We start from the raw sequence: 17,919 nt of genomic DNA, 5'->3' as shown, positions 1-17,919 counted from the left end.
ACAGATAGGTCTGAGAGAAGAAAAAAGGAGAGTCACCAGCTGGATGCAGAGGGAGCAAAACATGCAGGAGGAGAGGAAAAAGCTGCAGGTCATGTGGCAACACATAGATGAATAGAGATGGGTTAATTTAAGTTATAAGTGTTAGTGAGACAAACCTAAGGTATAGATCATACATTCATACATAATAATAAGTCTCTGTGTCACTATTTGTTGACAGTCCCAATGAGAAAGTTCATCTACAGTGACATCTCACGTGGAACCCAGACACAGGATCAGTACTGTGTTGGACCTCTCTTATGTGTCCCAACAGAAGACACCTTAGCCAGATTCAGCTCCAGAGGTGACAGACCAGGTAACTTTCTAATTTATTTGGGGGGGGGGTGTTAGACTCCTCTAAAGTATTAGACAGCAATTGATCAAAGTGAATCTTGGGGATGTAGAACTTAGGTTGTCTACCACCTAGGAGTCCCTAGACCAAAGCACTTTTCCCTGCTCTAAGGGGCTCTGAGATTCCTCCCCCGTGTCTCAAGGTTTCGTCTCTAGAGATCTCAGTTGAATCTCCAGAAAATGTTATAGGGTATCTACATACTGTGGAATAATCCTTTTGTACATTGTGAAGATTTGTCACTGTGATTGGTTTAATAAAGAAGGTGACTGACCAATAGATGAACAGGATAAAGTTAGGCAGGAGAGCCAGACTAGGAGAATGCTGGGAGGAAGAAGGGTGTAGTCAGAGGAGTTGCCAGCTAGGCACAGAGGGAACAGGAGATGAACATGCCATGCTAATAAAGGTACTGCCACGTGGCAGAGCATAAATAAGGAATATGGGTTAACTAAAAATGTAAGAGCTAATTAGTAGTAAATCTTAGCTATTGGCCAAGCATTTATAATTCATATTCAGCCTCTGAGTAATTATTTGGGAACAGGTGGTCAGGACAAGAAAACTCCACCAGAGAAGACTGCTTGGACATGGATTTAAGCTAACAGAAAGTTTTTAGTAGCTGTCCAGTGACTACATTGGGTGTTCAGGATCACAGTGTAGCCCCGAGCCTTTCTCAGGGTGAACTTTTAAGCATAAAACCATGTTTCAAGTTGACATACTTTAATGAACAAGAACAGTTAGCTAGAAGCAGAGCTACAGACGCCAAAAAGCAAGGTTAGTACATTTAGAGACTTTCACAGAACTATGAACTTTAATGGATTAGACCTTAGTTTTAATTTTGACAGGTGGTACTGAGTTTTAAAGCCTCAATGACACTTCCATAATGGAGTCAGTTGTGCTAAGGTCTGGGGCCTACTAAGGTCTGGGGACCAGTTACAGCCCTTAGTATATGTCAGAATCCCAAAGAAGTAGGCTCTAATGCCAGTGGAGAAATAAACTTGCCAGTGAGAGTGAGGGCAAGCTGACAAAGAGGAAATGCTTCTACGTCCTTTATATAGGCTACTACCCGAAGGTGTGGCCCAGATTTAAGATGGGTTTTCATATCCCCAATGATCCAATCAAGAAAAATTCCTTACAGGTTTACTTATCAGTTTAGGGTTTTAGTTTATTCTAAATATAGTCAAGAACAGCCATCACAAATTCTCCCCTTGTCAACTTGACACACAATCATATCTTCTTATGCTGTGCTTAATTTCTAAATGAAAATAATAACCAGGTCATAAGTATATCTGGTATGCTGTAACTGTCCCATGTACAACTCTAAACACATTTTATATTTTAGAATAGTGTCTCAAAGCCTAAATATGTGTATGAACCACTGATACTCTCTTAACTGATGTTACTTCAAATGATAAAGAAATCAAGGAAAGAAAACACAAATATCTGTACCACACATCCTTAGCAAAACATGACAGAAATGTTCGTGACAGTTATAATCCTAGTTCCTGGCCCTAGCTGGTATTGATAGCTACCTTTCTCTACTATGCATTCTGTATTTCCTCCACCCTCAGCAAGTACCTCAGAAGCTCTTGGCTCTTTTCCTGGATGACTGACCCATACCTTCATTCCTGACATGTCTGTACCCTTTGTCACCCTGCCTGGATTAAGCTGTTGTAGTTTCCCATTGAATTTAATCACAGGATGTGGTAGCACCAACAGATGCCCTAAAGGATCTCCTGCACTGCAGACATCATCTTCCTTACCTCAATTGTAGAGAAACAATCTAATATCCCCTTGGTAATCTGGATCAATCACCCCTCCTAACATTGTTATTCCTTTTTTAACTGGTTGGCTTAAGGGCATCATCAGAAGTCTAAAGTGGCCAAGGGGACGTCTGAACATCCACTTCATTGGAATGTTTGTTGTGGCTCCTGACAAGGACACACCCCCTCAACAAAAACTTCTAGGCTAACAGAATTTAAGGTCATGAGAATAGGGAGCAAAAATTTTTCTAGTGGGTTACTAAGGGTAATAATGAGTAGAACCATTCTTTTTTCCATCCCTTGGTTCCAGATCCTGGCTATGGGAGAAAGTGTATCCTGTATTGGATGCTGATTCAAAGCATACACTGCCTTCTTAAGATGCTGCCTTGGCCCTCCAGGCTGCTGATACTTAACTGGCATGGTAACTGTGACCATTCCATCTTTCTGTTAGGCCAGTTGATTCAGTACTACATAGTAAACTCCAGGTTAGCCAGGGCTACATAGTAAGATCCTATCTCAAATAAATAAATACATGAATATATATCATGTTAGACATTTTCCCCCCAATTATATTGACCTTAATGTCTACTAAGTTCCTAAAACCCAAGGTCTGTAAAATAAAAATTATTAACTTTAGGAAGGAAAGTGACATTTTCCTTTTTTATGTAGGCTCCTAGTATGTGGGTAGCTGTCAAGGTTTAACACACATTGAATATACAGTTGCATTTGACTTAAAACATAAATTAGCCTATAAGTTAAAGATGAATTATATGGTAAAGATAAGTTACTATTTATGCTAATTATTACTAATTCTCTTCTGTTTTGTTTTGAGATGGATGTCTGGTTTTACAACCCAAGTGGCCCAAGTTCTTTGAGTGACTAAAATTCTAGGTATGTGCCACTATACTGGGATTAATTCTTATTGACATTAAGTTATATTGTGGATTATTGATTAAAGATGTGTTACATTTATTTATACTCTGGAACATTTGTTTAATAATGCAAAAATGTGTTGCATTCTTTTATGTTGCATTTGTTTAACTCTGTGAAGCTGTGTTACCTTACTTGTCTAAAATGCCTGATTGGTTTAATAAATAGCTGAACAGCCAATACCAAGGCAGGAGGAAGGATAGGTGGGGCTGGCAGGCAGAGAGAACAAATAGGATGAGAAATCTGGGAGGATCAAGGAATGAGAAAAGGAGGAAAGGAGGATGCAAGGGGTCAGCCACCCAGCTACACAGTCAGAAGGAAATGTCTACAGAGTAAGAAGGAAAGAAAGGCATATAAAATAGAGAAAGATAAAAGTCCAGAGGCAAAAGGTAGATGGAATAACTTAAGAAAAGCTGTCTAGAAACAAGCCAAGCTAAGGCTGGGCATTCATAAGAAAGAAGTCTAGATGTATTTTTTTTTGCGGGGGGGGGGGACTGGGTGGCAGCGCCTCAAAGAGCCAAAGATCCAAGAACCAACTGAAAAAAAAAACCTTCATTTTAGCATATAAATGTGAAACTTGAATATTCTTAAGGTTTGAGAGAGCTGAAAAAATAAGGAAGAAAAAAGATACGTCTCCTTTAAGAAATTCTGCCATACAACAGATCCACCATGCAGGGCACTAGCATTCTACAGTTGGGGGGTTGGATGCAGTTCCTGGTCAAATGCCCCTCTGACTTGCTTCCCTCTCATGAACCTAAAAATGGGCAGAGCCAGCCAGCTGATAGAGCCTTTCATGGGACCCACTGTAGCTTAGTAGTTTAAAATTTGCTCATATGGCCAAAAAGGCTAAAAGATACATAGTAAAAAGAGGTTCAGATGGAAAAAAAAACCCTCTAAGCAGGTTCCAGTGTCTTTCACAATATGTGTAGGCTTAAGAAAGAAAAAAGGGCATAGACGGCCTCAGAAAGAAAGAAATAGTTTTAAAATAATAAAGTCTATAAAGAAGTAAAGGTAATATAAAAGAAAAAAGCCATGTAACAATGGGAATTATACAGGGAGTCTGGATCCTATATAGTATTGTGTTGATTTTGAATTTTTTGACTGTTGGTAAGCAAACAACAACTGCTAAAAGACATGCGATTGAAAAGACTGCTGAAATAAACCAGCCTGGATATTTTAAGAATGCCTCAACTGATGGGGAACCTCCTTCAGCCAATAACCTTTAAGATGCTGGAGCAGGTTAGGGCGTGAACTTTTGGGTATCCAGAGAAAAACCGCCAGCCCACCCAGAACTCTCTCTCTCTCCCCCTGGTTCCTTCATTAAACACATGAGGTTGGACTTCTTGTTCCTTTTCCATGAGTTTGCCCCTTATACTAAGGAAATATAATTGGAATCTTTTGGACTTAGCTTGGGATTCTTTGACTCGCGTCCTCATCTCCCATTTCCAGTAACATCTGACACCCAAATCGTGGGTCGTGAAGACCAGTACACCCCCTTTTCAGGACCCCCGCGGCAGAACGGCAGCCACGTGGTGCATTTTGGCACTGACCCTCCCCGCCTGCAACTGCAGCTGGCAGCTTTTGATTCACAGCCACATTGTGGCCCTCTATAGGCCACTTCCTCTCCATCCAGGCTACAACTGTGACACCTACTGGCTGTTAACGGTTATTGCACCTACTCCAACTCACTATAATCACCTTACAACAGGTGAGATTTATAAGGTTAAAATGACTGATTATTTAATGATCCAAGAATTCCATAGCTTTTTAAACTTATACTATGGATAGTATCCTGCAAGGCTTCTGTGATTTTCCTCCTACATCCCTTTATTAGATTCTAGGGATTAGCTTTGCTTTTCATATGGTCTCATTAAAAATGGTTTAATAATAGAGACAAGAATGAGGCACTTGCTGGGCGGTGGTGGCGCACGCCTTTAATCCCAGTACTCGGGAGGCAGAGGCAGGCGGATCTCTGTGAGTTCAAGGCCAGCCTGGTCTACAGAGCTAGTTCCAGGACAGGAACCAAAAGCTACAGAGAAACCCTGTCACGAAAATCAAAAAAAAAAAAAAAAAAAGAATGAGGTACTTTTAGAAATGATACGGTCTTTACAGACTGATAACAATCAGATAAAAGGGAAAAATCAGCACTCTGGAGAAGGATACAACCAATTTGATGAACAAAACTCAGTCAGTGATGGAGGGTACTGAGACACTGTCTAAGAGAATTCATGCTGTTGAATATAATAATCAGAATCTGTTGAACAGTTATAATAGATTGGCAGATAGGGTGTCTTTCCAGGAAGGTAATATGTACACCATCAAAATTATGTCCAAGGATGAGACGTTATCTTTACTGGACAAACTTCATACCTTGGAATCCTCAGTGAGAGCATTCGAACAGAATACCAGACAGGAGATCCAGACTTTATAGAAGGCAATGATAAAAAGATTTGAAAAATTGAGGAATTTATCAAAATTGATGAGCAGGGACAGAAGGTACAAGGATAGGATTTAGCCTCATCAGTGCATGCCAAACTCCGGGATGACTTATCCAGAATTCTAACTGTCTATCTAGTTAGAACTTGGAAAGATCATCTGGCACAAAGTACCCCAAGATAGTCAAAGAATATACATGGAAACCTATATGTGTGAGTGATCTAAAAGAAATTAAACAAGCAATAGTGGCTTATGTATTGCATTCATCATTTGTTAGGGAAATGGTGAAAATGTGGGCCCCAGGCAATAAAGCTACCCCACACAATTGGCTTCAATTAATCTCAGCAGTCCTAGAAGACAGACATCATCTGTTTTGGAAATGTTATTGGAGAGAAGAGGCAAAAATTATTGGAGAGAAGCAGCAAAAATTTTCAAGCAACAGGGAAAAGCAAAAGGACTTGAGGTTTCCCTAAGATCAAATTCTTGGCAAGGGACATTACTCTGATCCTCAGGACCAGAATCTACGTCGAATGCACCTTGTCCCTATGTAGCACAGCAACTTTAAATGCTTGAGATAGGATTCAGGAATATTTGGGTTAAACAGAGAGAACCCTTCAGTGACTTTTTACAAAGACAAACTGAGACTTAGTAACAGATCCAGAAGCTAGGCATGCACATATTGAATCTTTGACTTTTGAAAATGCCAACTTAAAATACAAAAAGATCCCTGGGTCTTTAAAGGTTATATCAGCACCAATAGATGAATGTATCTTGCATACAATGAATGTTGAGACATTTGACTATAGTGCTGAAACTTAGGTAGGAGAAGTGATTTCCGATGGTATGAGGAGACACCAAAATGCCAAATGTTTTAATTCTGGTAAAATAGGACATCTGAGAAGGGATTGTAGACAATGGTTTCCTAGGAATAATGTCTCATCAGAAATGGCAAGAATAGGAGGACTCAGGCTTCAGGTGTATGTAGAAGGTGTGGCAAAGACTGACATTGGACCAATGAATATAGGTTGACAAAAGACAGATAAGGCAACCCGATACCATCAGAAAACTCCTTGGTGGGCCTCTAGCAGGCCCACAAGTCAAACGTGGTCTAGTCATTCTCAGTCACTGTGGAGAACATGTCTCACCCGGAAAATTTAAAAATCCAGTGCCTACTGTAAAAACCATCCGGGTCTGGATGATGGAATAGACATGGAGGATGAATCAAAAACTCCAGTAGGAAATAGGAAACACATATTTGACAGACTTTTATAAATGATCAAAGACCAAAACTAAGGTTACATATAAATGGCATTGTAATTGTGGGATTGATAGATACAGGTGTGGACATGAGTATCATTACTCCAGAATCTTGGCATCCAAATTGGCCTCTTCAAGAGGCAGATGTTCAATTCATAGGAATTGGAACCCTATCTCAAGTGAAACAAAGCACAAGATGGGTTTAATGCATAGGGCCAGAAGGATAGAAAGGAAGGCTGAGGTCATATGTAGCAAATATTGCAGCGAATTTATGGGGTCATTGTAACACCTGTGCCTGAGTTACTCTTGGTACAGTTCATGCACCACTATACCATATGCGAGCTGGGCAGGGGCCTGGAGATTGAAAGAACACACAAGAGACCTGTGTCATTCAAAAGGAGATCAGCCAAATGCTGTTTATTCAAGATTAGGAAAACCATTATATACCTAGATGCTGCACAAAGAATTCCCCCTAGGCAGGAGGAAAATTGCCACACCCAAGATGTAGTAAACAATGCCCTATAGCTAATCACCAGGTGGGGCAGAGGGAGCACAGGAACAAACAGGATGTTTTAGCTGGCTGGCCAGAAACTGTCCTCAAGATGAACCCCAGGAGCAGGGGTAGACCCATGGGCCCTACAGGTCCTCCTTTAATATAAATTATATGACTAGGCCTGTCTTAGGTGGCATTAGACGTCAGGCAATACCCCTTACCAATCATGGGAAAGCGTCCAGGTCAAAACACATTTTCTGTCTTAGGTTGGGGCAGCCCCCCAAATACCTTATCCGTCATTGGCTCACTAGTCACCACCGAGTTCAGCCAGATTTGTGCTGAAAGGTCCTCCGGGGCAATAGCTAAGAGGACTTGCCAAGTGGCGACATTGACCTGAGCTTACTTTTGGCTCTGGCACCATGAAAACATGAAGATGATGCTTCAGCACATATAAGCACTGTATTTAGCCTATATATAGCCTCCATAAGGAGGCTATGCCTGCTCAATCCTTAATGAGTCTGTCTGTAAATTGGAGCCCTTTAAGTAAGGTCTCAGTGCTGGTAGGAGGAGCCCTGGTATAGTTAACTAGAAGAATATTAAGAGCCAGTTTGTAAATTGTTTACTCCAGGGTCCGTGAATAATAGCAGTAAGCCTATAACTGTACAACCTAGCAGTGATCTTTAACCAAAATCAATTGCATAGTTAACTGCAATATTCATTTGTAAATATAGCTCAATTTGAGTGGCCAAGGCATTTGCAACCTTCCCTGATAAGGTATCCATTGTGCTAGCAGAAGCAACCGACTGACTAATGGAAAATCCAGCAGCCATATCCACTCTAGCAGCCACAACAATGACTGCCATTATCATGGGATGGGTTGATAGGTAGAGGAACAATCCTTGGCACTCAGACCACCACAGCCAGCTCCTCAGGATACCAGTAACTCTTCAGTTAACAAGCCAGTGTCTATTGATCTCTTGGCTCTGTCCTGTCTTTAGGCTTTTGGACAAGAAAATCCACAGCACGCACCAGGCACTCAGGTATCCATATTGGACTGTCAGCATCTTGTGGGAAAACACAAACAGCCCCTCTTTCCCACACCACTACAGGATCCAGACCACACCAAGTGCCATCTGTTAGATTCTTCCATTTGACATGAGGCATCCCAGAAGAAACTGACTGCCAATGCTGGTCAGCAGCCGTATGAGATTGAGCATCAACAGTCAAAAAATTTAAAATGTATAAAATAAAAGACAAATGGTCTCTGGGGGTGGAACCATAGTCCCCCTTTTTTGTTTTATGCAAATAGACTTTGAGCGTATGATACGCTTGATCCACTATAGCTTGTCCTTGAGGATTATAAGATACTTTTGTTTTATGAGAAATAGAGAAGTTAGAACAAAATTTAGCAAAGCCAGTGCTTATGTAGGCTGGCCCATTGTCAGTGGTTTTTTTATGCAAAGTAATGGTGAAAAAACAATCTTTTAGGTCAATAACTAAAAGATAGCATCCTGCGGGAATACCCACAGGCTGAGGCAACCAAGGTTGTGTTGCCCCCATTATTTCCATATAATCATTTACTGCTCTAAGATCTTGCAGCAGCCTCCATTTACCAGATTTTTTTTAATACAAAGATAGGAGTATTCCAGGGAGAAGTGGATGGCACCATGCATCCTGCCTCTAGCTATTTCTGGAACTTATTTTGTAGATCAGGCTGGCTTTGAACTCACAGAGATTTGCCAGCCTCTGTCTCCTCAAGTGCTGGGATTAAAGGCATGCACCACCACACCTGGCTTTTTTCCTGGGCTAATTAACCATCCCTTTACCCACATGGCAATTCCTTTTTATGTATCCCTATCTTCCACATTGAAAACAATTCCTTGATCTAGCTCCACCTTGACTCTCCCTAAGGGCAGAAACAATTACTTGACCCATCCTGTGAGTGCCATCACTATCCCTGTATAACCGGATAAAGTTATTTAAGCTCTTATTTCTATGGGGGCATAGAGCTTCTTGACAGTATTTGTTAGCATTTTCATAGGCCAATTGCTTTATGACAGGCATAGCTGAGTCCACATCCCCCAAATTGCAACTTCCCAGCTGTAATAGGCAGTGAACAAATTCAGAATAAGATTCTGGAAGTCCTTGAAGGACCTTAGACAGTTCTTGCCCTGCTCCCTTGTTAGGTAAAGTTTTCCAAGCTTTAATGTCCATGGCAGCTATCTGAGCATAAACAGCAGGGTCATAAGCAATCCGTGCTGCTAAGCTAGCAGAGCATCCTGCACCAGTTAACATGTCAAAGGTATGCTGGGGGAAACCAGCAGTGACATTACACAGTGTGGTATTTTTGCACTTTTTCTGCATTTCGCCTCTCCATAACAAATAATCTCACCCAGAAAGACAAGACCCGCAAAGCTGCATCCAGTCACTGGGTATAAGGTTGAGTTCTGCAAAGGATTCCATTAAAGCCACAGTGAAGAAAGCATGAGTTTTATAGGCCATAACTGCTTCTTTTAGTTGCTTAATGTCCTTAAAGGCCAGGGGGTTATGCTGCCTGATCCTCTGTCTTTGCTGATCAATAACTTTCACAACAGGATACGTTTGCCTTTCTCTACTTAGATTATTTAGTCCATTTTGGATCTCTCAGATTTCCACCTCTAAGTCTATAGGGGTGGAAGCAGCAGCAAAAGGATTTGAAGTGGCAAGGAATGAATTTTGTGCTGTAGGTCTCATGGAGACATCTTTGTTTGTTCCCTTCCTTTCTCCTTTTCCTAACTTCTTTTTTTATCAGTGCAATGTTTTCTAAAATTTCTTCTTCCTCTTCTGTATCCCTTTTAGTAATCTTAACTTCCTACTCCTCAAAACTTTTAATAGAACTCTCAGATTCTACATCCTGAATCTCCTCAAAGGTTTTGGTCAAATACTCTAATTTCTCTTTTACTTTTACTTGTTCCCAATCATAAATATTAAAGCCTCCTGCTTGTAGAAACCAGAGACTAAACTTTCTCAAAAAATTAGGCAATAAACTACCCTACACTGTTGGACCCTAGTGTCCAATCACTGAGGAGGAGGAGTCACCCCAAGAGACCATCTTTCATATCACAGCTGATGTAAAAGCATGAGGATTTTATTAATTCTGTCATGACAGGGTCTTCCAGCAGTCAGGAGGCTACAAGCCCTGATGTCTGGTACAGGATATTTTTAAAGGGAAAAACCACAGAAGGAAGAGGTGTCTGGGGGTTGTTCTTTAACTATTATGATTGGCTTATTCAAAAAGGCTATTAACAATAATTGGCTGGAGCGTGGTTGCCAGATCAGATGAAGTAAGGGGAAATTTCTGGGGGTCACTTTGCCCCTTCCCAGGGACTAAGTGAAAACATCCGTAACTGAGTCAACACCGAAGGGTTATCTTGTCCCTATTCAGGGGGATGGAAAGTTCCCAACATCTCAGTACGTGCATGCATAGCTTTTATGTCCTTGGTTCCCAGGGGAGGAGGGGAAGTACTGAGAATTGTCAGAAATGGCTTCATAATTGTCTTAAAGTTCTACAACACAAAAGAAAACTGTCTTAAAGATCTCTTATACTGTCTAGTTTTAATACCGGTCGGTGCCTTCCTTGCCTTGCTTCTCTAAAAGAACTATCAATTGGCCCATCATTATTGAATGATTAGCACCCATTTTAAATTCACCCTCACCAATTTCTTACCTGTTGGCCAGCATCTGAGGGTGATCTCTCAGGGGTCCCCTACTTCCCAAACTCTCTGAATGGCCTCCAACTGTAACTCCTGATCACGCTGGTGGTTCTCCAACTGTAACACCTGCATTACTTTCTCAGTACAGTTCACATGCCATTGTACCATACATGAGCTGGGCAAGGGCCTGGAGATTGAAAGAATACACAAGAGACCTGGGTCATTCAAAAGGAGATCAGCCGAATGCCGTTTATTCAAGCTTATGAAAATCCTTATATATGTAGATGCTGCATAAGGAATTCTCCCCAGGCATATGAAAAATTGCTACACCCAAGATGGACTAAACAGTGTCCTATATCTAATCACCAGGCGGGGCAGAGGGAGCACAGGAACAAACAGGATGTCTTAGCTGGCTGGCCAAAAACTGTCCTCAAGATGAACTCCAGGATCAGGGGTAGACCTATGGGCTCTACAGGTCATGACTAATTACATCAAGGAATATCCAGGTTAACATTCCTGCAGTCCCAAACACTTATGTTTCTGGGGAAGATATTGTAAGGTATTAATGACAAAGGTCATCAGCCATTCAGGCTGTACAAGAACACAAAGCAACTAGCAAACTTTCAGAGCTACTAATGGCCCTGCCTTTATAATGGTTAACTGAGAAACCAATATGGGTTAAACAATGGCCTTTAACAGAAGAGAAACTACAGGCATTGGAACAGCTGGTACAGGAGCAACTAGATGCTCACCATATTGAAGAATCAACCAGCCCTTGGAATTCTCCTGTATTTGTTGTTTAATAGAAATCTGGAAAATGGAGAATGGTGACAGATCTAAGAGCTGTTAACAAGGTAATTCAACCTATGGACCCTCTACAATCGGGAATTCCTCTGCCTTCTCTGTTACCAAATGGATGGTCTCTCATAGATAAAGGATTGTTTCTTCACTATACCTTTACAAGAAAAGGACAGAGAAAAACTTTCCTTCACAGTGCCTACTTATAATAATTCTCAGCCAATTAGGAGATACCAGTGGACCGTCCTCCCACAGGGAATGCTCAATTGCCCCACCCTGTGCCAATACTTTGTCAGTCGGCCATTGGAAATAATACATAAGCAATTTCCTAAGTCTATAATTTACCATTACATGGATGACATTTTGTTATCTGATTCAAATGCAGAGACTTTAGAAAAAATGTTTCAAGAAGTAAAGAAAGTTTTGCCTAAATGGGGATTACAAATTGCTCCTGAAAAAAATCAAAGAGGAATTTCTGTCAATTACCTAGGTTACAAAATGTGTTTACAGAAAATTAGAACACAAAAGGCACAAATTAGGAAAGACCAATTACGGACACTTAATGACTTTCAAAGATTATTAGGAGAAATTTCCAGTCTATGCCCAGCTGTTGTGATAATACCTGATCTAATAATTCATATATATATATATATATATATGATAATAAACAAAACCTTAGGTGGTGAAAAAGACTTAAATTGTCCCAGAGAATTAACAGTTGATGCAGAAAATAATTGAAGATCATTGTGGAGAAATTACAGGAGGCACATGTGGATAGAATGAATCCAAATCTTGATTGTATTCTAGTCGTATTACCTTCCAGAATTTCCCCTACAGGAATTTTAATGCAGAGGAAAGATATTGTTTTAGAATTATATGTAACACACCAATAACAGGAGCCTTGACATTCTATAATGATGCAAATAAATCAGGAAAGGCAGGGTACAAATCAGAAGAATTAAGTGAGGTGGAACAAAGCCCTTATAATTCTGTCCAGAATTCAGAATTATGTGCTATTTTCATGGTACTAAGGGATTTTAAAGAACTTCTCAATATAGTTATTGATTCACAATGTGCAGAAAGAGTTGTCTTGCATATTGAAACCACTGAATTTATACCAGATGATACAGAATTGACTTCGTTATTTATTCAGGTTCAAGACATAATCAAGAATAGGCTTTATCCTATATACATAACACACATCCGAACCCATATGGGTCTTCCAGGTCCTCTAGCACAAGATAATGCAGAAATTGATCTATTATTGATTGGAAGTATGCTGAAGGTCTCAGAATTTCATGAAAAACATCATTTCAATGGCAAAGGTTTAAAAGTTTCTTACATAGCAACAAGCTAAGGAAATTATAAAGAGGTGCCATTCTTGCTCTGTCTATAACCAAATACTGTTACCTGCAGGGAGTAACCCAGGGGATATTCAAAGGAATTAGATCTGGCAGATGGATGTGTTCCACTTTACAGAATTTGGAAAATTAAAATATGTGTACAACACCATTGACACGTATTCAGGCTTTCAATGTGCAACTGCCTTGAGCTCAGAAAAAGCTGATTCAGTAATCACCCATTTATTAGAAGTTGTGGGTATACCCACACAAAAAAAGACAGACAATGGTCCAGCATATGTATCTAAGAAAATGAAATGCTTTTTTGCTTATTATAATATAAAGCATATTGCAGGTATACCAAGCAATCCTATAGTTCAGGCAGTTATAGAAAGGTCAAATCGAACTATAAAGAATATGCTGAACAAACAGAAAGGGATACAAAATACTCCAAGAAATAGATTGCATAATGCTTTATTAACCTTGAATTTTCTTAACACTAATGAGAAAGGAACAATGGCAGCAGAGAGACATTAGATAATAGAAAAAACTTCTGAATTAAATCAGCCCATATATTTTAAGGATGCGTTGACCTCACAAATGGAAACCAGGAGATATACTACATTGGGAAGGGGTTTAGCTCTTGTTTTCACAGAAGAAAAACTATGAATACCATCAAAATTAATAAAGATTTACTTTGAAACAGAGAAACATCTTGAGAAAGAGAAATGAGAGCTCATTCACAAAGGTGACAACCATACAGGTTGTAAGGAAACCTCATATAGGGTTGGGACAGGGTTCTGTTCTTGCATTTACAAGAAAATAGATATCTTCAAAATGTCAAGAGATCCTGGACGTTTGGATGCTCTATATATTTGTAAATATATACAGCTGGCTTTGGAGTTGGACAATGTCTATCCTTCCTTCTCTAAATCCAAGCATGTTGTTTAAAGAAAATTCAGAGTTTCTGTCTCATGTAAGGAACCATCTGGTATGGGATAGAAATAATAAAGAATTTAGGAAAAAAATTACTTTCTCCATGCCTATTTTGTCTCTATCATATTTTTCATTGACTATATGTCTATATGAATATGTTAAAGTTTTTCACAATCAACAGTAGATGTTCCTACAGATCTTTTTTCCTGCATAATCTTTGAAGTTTCCAGGAAGAAGATGGGGTCCCACAACAACCAGGTCCACCTGGTTGAGATGACATGATGATGCCAGTTTTTGGTTACCAGCTGCACCTTCTCAAAACGTTCTGGCCAAGAACTCCAAATAAGAACTTTAGAATAACCCTATCGACTACTCAGAAATCATTTGCAATTATATTAGACAGTAATCTTGAAACTTAACCATCACTGTGTTTTTACAGGATACCATAGAAGGAACATCGCCCCCATGACAGCTGGAAGCAATTCTAGAAGACGATGTCTCCTCTCCCACAAAGTTTGTCCTCAGGGTTGGGAACACCATTTAGAGGTTGATTATTACTTGTATAAGGTAGAGGGTTGGGGGGGGGCTATTATGTAGGCCCAGAGATCGCCTTGAAAAAAAGATAGGGAAAATTGAATGGGATAATAGGTTATTTAGTGTGAACTTATTCATACTACTAATAATAATAGTGAGTAATGGAGTGAATACTTCTGAGCTATTTATGGACAATTTACATTGGTATAAATTCTTGTATATTGACACAAGTTCAAATTATATTTGTTATTTTTGTTTACAGTATCTGTACAGTAATGCAAAGTAATGTTGTCAGATTGTATGCATGCATGCATGTGTCTAGTTCTGTTTGAGTCATTTTGTACATTGATACAGTTTAGGATATATTTATCAGGTTACATTATATATTGCTACCTCTGGTTAAGATATTTATACATTGTTTATATTTTGAGGTCATTGTCCTTATTTGCTCCACAGTTATTTACAGAGTATTCAATATTCTGATATGAAGTCTTAGTCTTTATATAGATATTAAGTATTATAGGTCAATAGTTATTCATGTTTTTTATACATATAGTCAGATTAATTAGGTTCTTTAGAGACATAGAGATTGTATTCTGCATAGATAGGTAATATTCAACCACTTCAAAGATCTGTAGAACATGGCATTTAAATAATTTAGGGTTCTGCTGATGTGAAACATTATTGCTCCTAACAACACCAATCTGTTCCTGAGGGAATAGCACTGAAGACATTCCACTTGGAGTTTGCTTTCTTGGCACAACTGGACTTTGGGCAAGGAAGTGCTCATACCTCTACCACTGACAAAGTGCATGGTGTCTAGACTGGATAAGAGGACACAAAGAAAAAGGCTGTCAAACCTTGCAAAGAGAGGGTTGGATGGTTCTGAAATTTTTCCTGCCTCTGAAAATGGTCTGTCAATTACTCTAGGCTTTAGCCACAGTTGGTTGCTTCAACGTTGCAGATGAGATTTTTTTTATACATTTTTATTGATATTTATTGAGCTCTACGTTTTTTCTGCTCCCCTCCCTGCCTCTCTCCTCCATCTGAATCCTCCCCCAAGGTCCCCATGCTCCCAATTTACTCAGGAGATCTTGTCTTTTTCTACTTTCTACTTCCCATGTAGATTAGATCTATGTAAGTCTGTCTTAGTGTCTGCATTGTTGTCTGAGTTCTCTGGGATTGTGATTTGTAGGCTGGCTTTCTTTGCTTTATGTTTAAAAACCACCTATGAGTGAGCACATGTGATAATTGTCTTTCTGTGTCTGGGTTACCTCACTCAGAATTATGTTTTATATTTCCATCCATTTTCCTGCAAAATTCAAGCTGTTGTTATTTTTTTCTGCTGTGTGGTATTCCATTGTGTAAATATACCACATTTTCCTTATCCATTCTTCAATCAAAAGGCATTTAGGTTGTTTCCAGGTTCTGGCTATGACAAAACTGCTATGAACATAGTTGAGCAGAGCATCCTTTGGATATATACTCCAAAGTGGTATTTCTGGGTCTTGAGGAAAGTGGTTTCCTAATTTTCTGAGAAATTGCCACACTGACATCCAAAGGGTCTGTACCAGCTTGCACTCCCACCAGCAATGCAGGAGTGTTCCCTTTACCCCACAACCTCTCCAGCATAAATTGTCACCAGTGTTTTTGATCTTGGCCATTTTTACAGGTGTAAGATGGAATCTCAGAGTTGTTTTGATTTGCATTTCTCTGATGACTAAGGATGTTGAACATTTCCTTAATTGTCTTTCAGCCATTTTAGATTCCTCTGTTGAGAGTTCTCTGTTTAGGTCTATATTCGATTTTCTTTTAATTGGGTTATGTGTTCTTTTGATGGCCAATTTCTTGAGTTCTTTGTATATTTTGGAGATCTGATATGGGGTTGGTGAAGATCTTTTCCCATTCTGTAGGCTGTCATTTTGTTTTGTTGACCGTGCCCTTTGCTTTACAGAAGCTTTTCAGTTTCAGGAGGTCCCATTTATTAATTGTTTCTCTCAGTGTCTGTGCTGCTGGGCTTGTATTTAGAAAGTGGTCTCCTGTGCCAATGGGTTCAAGTGTACTTCCTACTTTCTGTTCTATAAGGTTCAGTGTGACTGGCTTTATGTTGAGCTCTTTGATTATTTTAGACTTGAGTTTTGTGCATGATGATAGATATGGTACCTATTTTCATTCTTCTACATGCTGATATCCAGTTATGCCAGCACCACTTGTTAAATATGCTTTCTTTTTTCCTTTTGATATATTTTTCTTCTTTGTCAAAAATCCGGTGACCAAATATGTGTGGATTAATATCCATGTCTTTGATTTGGTTCCATAGGAAGTCGTATTTGTTAATAGTTTATCTTAGCTTCTACACTAATGGTTTTCTGCTCAGAATGTCTTTTCCTGTGTGAATAAGTTCAAGGCTATTCCCCACTTTCTCTTCTGTCAGGTTCAGCATATGTGGTTTTATGTTGAGGTCTTTACAAACATTTGGACTTGAGTTTTGTGCAGGGTGGTTGATTAAGTGTGGATCTATTTGGATTCTTCTACATTCGGTGATCCAAGTTACTAGCATCATATGTAGAAGATGCTGGCATTTTTCAAGTATATATTTTTGGTTTCTTATTAAAAATCTAATGTCTGAAGGTGTGTGAATTTATGTCTGGCTCTTCAATTCCTTTGACAAACGTGTCTGTGTCTGTGCCAATATCATGCTGTTTTTATTACTACAACTCTGAAATACAACCAGATATCAGGGATGGTGATACCTCCAGCAGTTCTTTTATTGTTCAAGATTATTTTAGCTATCCTGTGGTTTTGTGTTTCCATTTGAAACTGAAAATTTTCCCTCAGGATCTGTGAATAATTATGTAGTAATTTTGATGGAAATTTTGGTAGGATCACCAATTTTACTTATATCCTACCAATCCATGAACATTGGAGATCTTTATATCTTATGTTACCTTCAATTATTTCAATGACTGGAAGTATTTATCATATAAATATTTTACTTGCTAAATATCCCAAGATATTTTGATATTCTTTGAAGCTAATGTGAAAGGTGTTATTCTTCTGTTATCATCCCTAGTGTGGTTGTCATTTGTGTATTTTGGAGGGCTAATCATTTTCTTTATTGATTTTGTATACGGCTACTTTGCTGAAAGTGTTTATCAGCTGTAGGAGTTTTTTGTGAAATTGTTTAGCACATTTGTGTCATGCCATCTGCAACGAAAGATACTTGACTTCTTGCTTTCCTATTTGTGTCCCCTTCATCTCCGTAAGTTGTCATGTTTCTCTCCTAAGACTTCAACGGCTATATTGTATAGGTATGGAGAGGGTGGAAAACCTTGTCTTGTTCCTGATTTCAGTGGGA

General features: G+C 39.3%; 1 long non-coding RNA gene across 1 annotated transcript; it reads left to right on the top strand.

The window, feature by feature from the left end:
• The first annotated feature begins 242 nt into the window (after positions 1 to 242).
• Positions 243 to 14,915, top strand: LOC142841746 (uncharacterized). The gene is made up of 3 exons (XR_012909087.1): positions 243 to 352; positions 2,978 to 3,036; positions 14,467 to 14,915. It is a non-coding gene; the product is annotated as an uncharacterized LOC142841746 (long non-coding RNA).
• Positions 14,916 to 17,919: the final 3,004 nt, after the last annotated feature.

The sequence above is a fragment of the Microtus pennsylvanicus genome, chromosome X (genome assembly GCF_037038515.1).
Source record: "Microtus pennsylvanicus isolate mMicPen1 chromosome X, mMicPen1.hap1, whole genome shotgun sequence".
NCBI classification, from domain to species: Eukaryota; Metazoa; Chordata; class Mammalia; order Rodentia; family Cricetidae; genus Microtus; species Microtus pennsylvanicus.
Note: the sequence above shows the minus strand (reverse complement) of the source record. Positions and strands in the feature narration are given on the sequence as shown.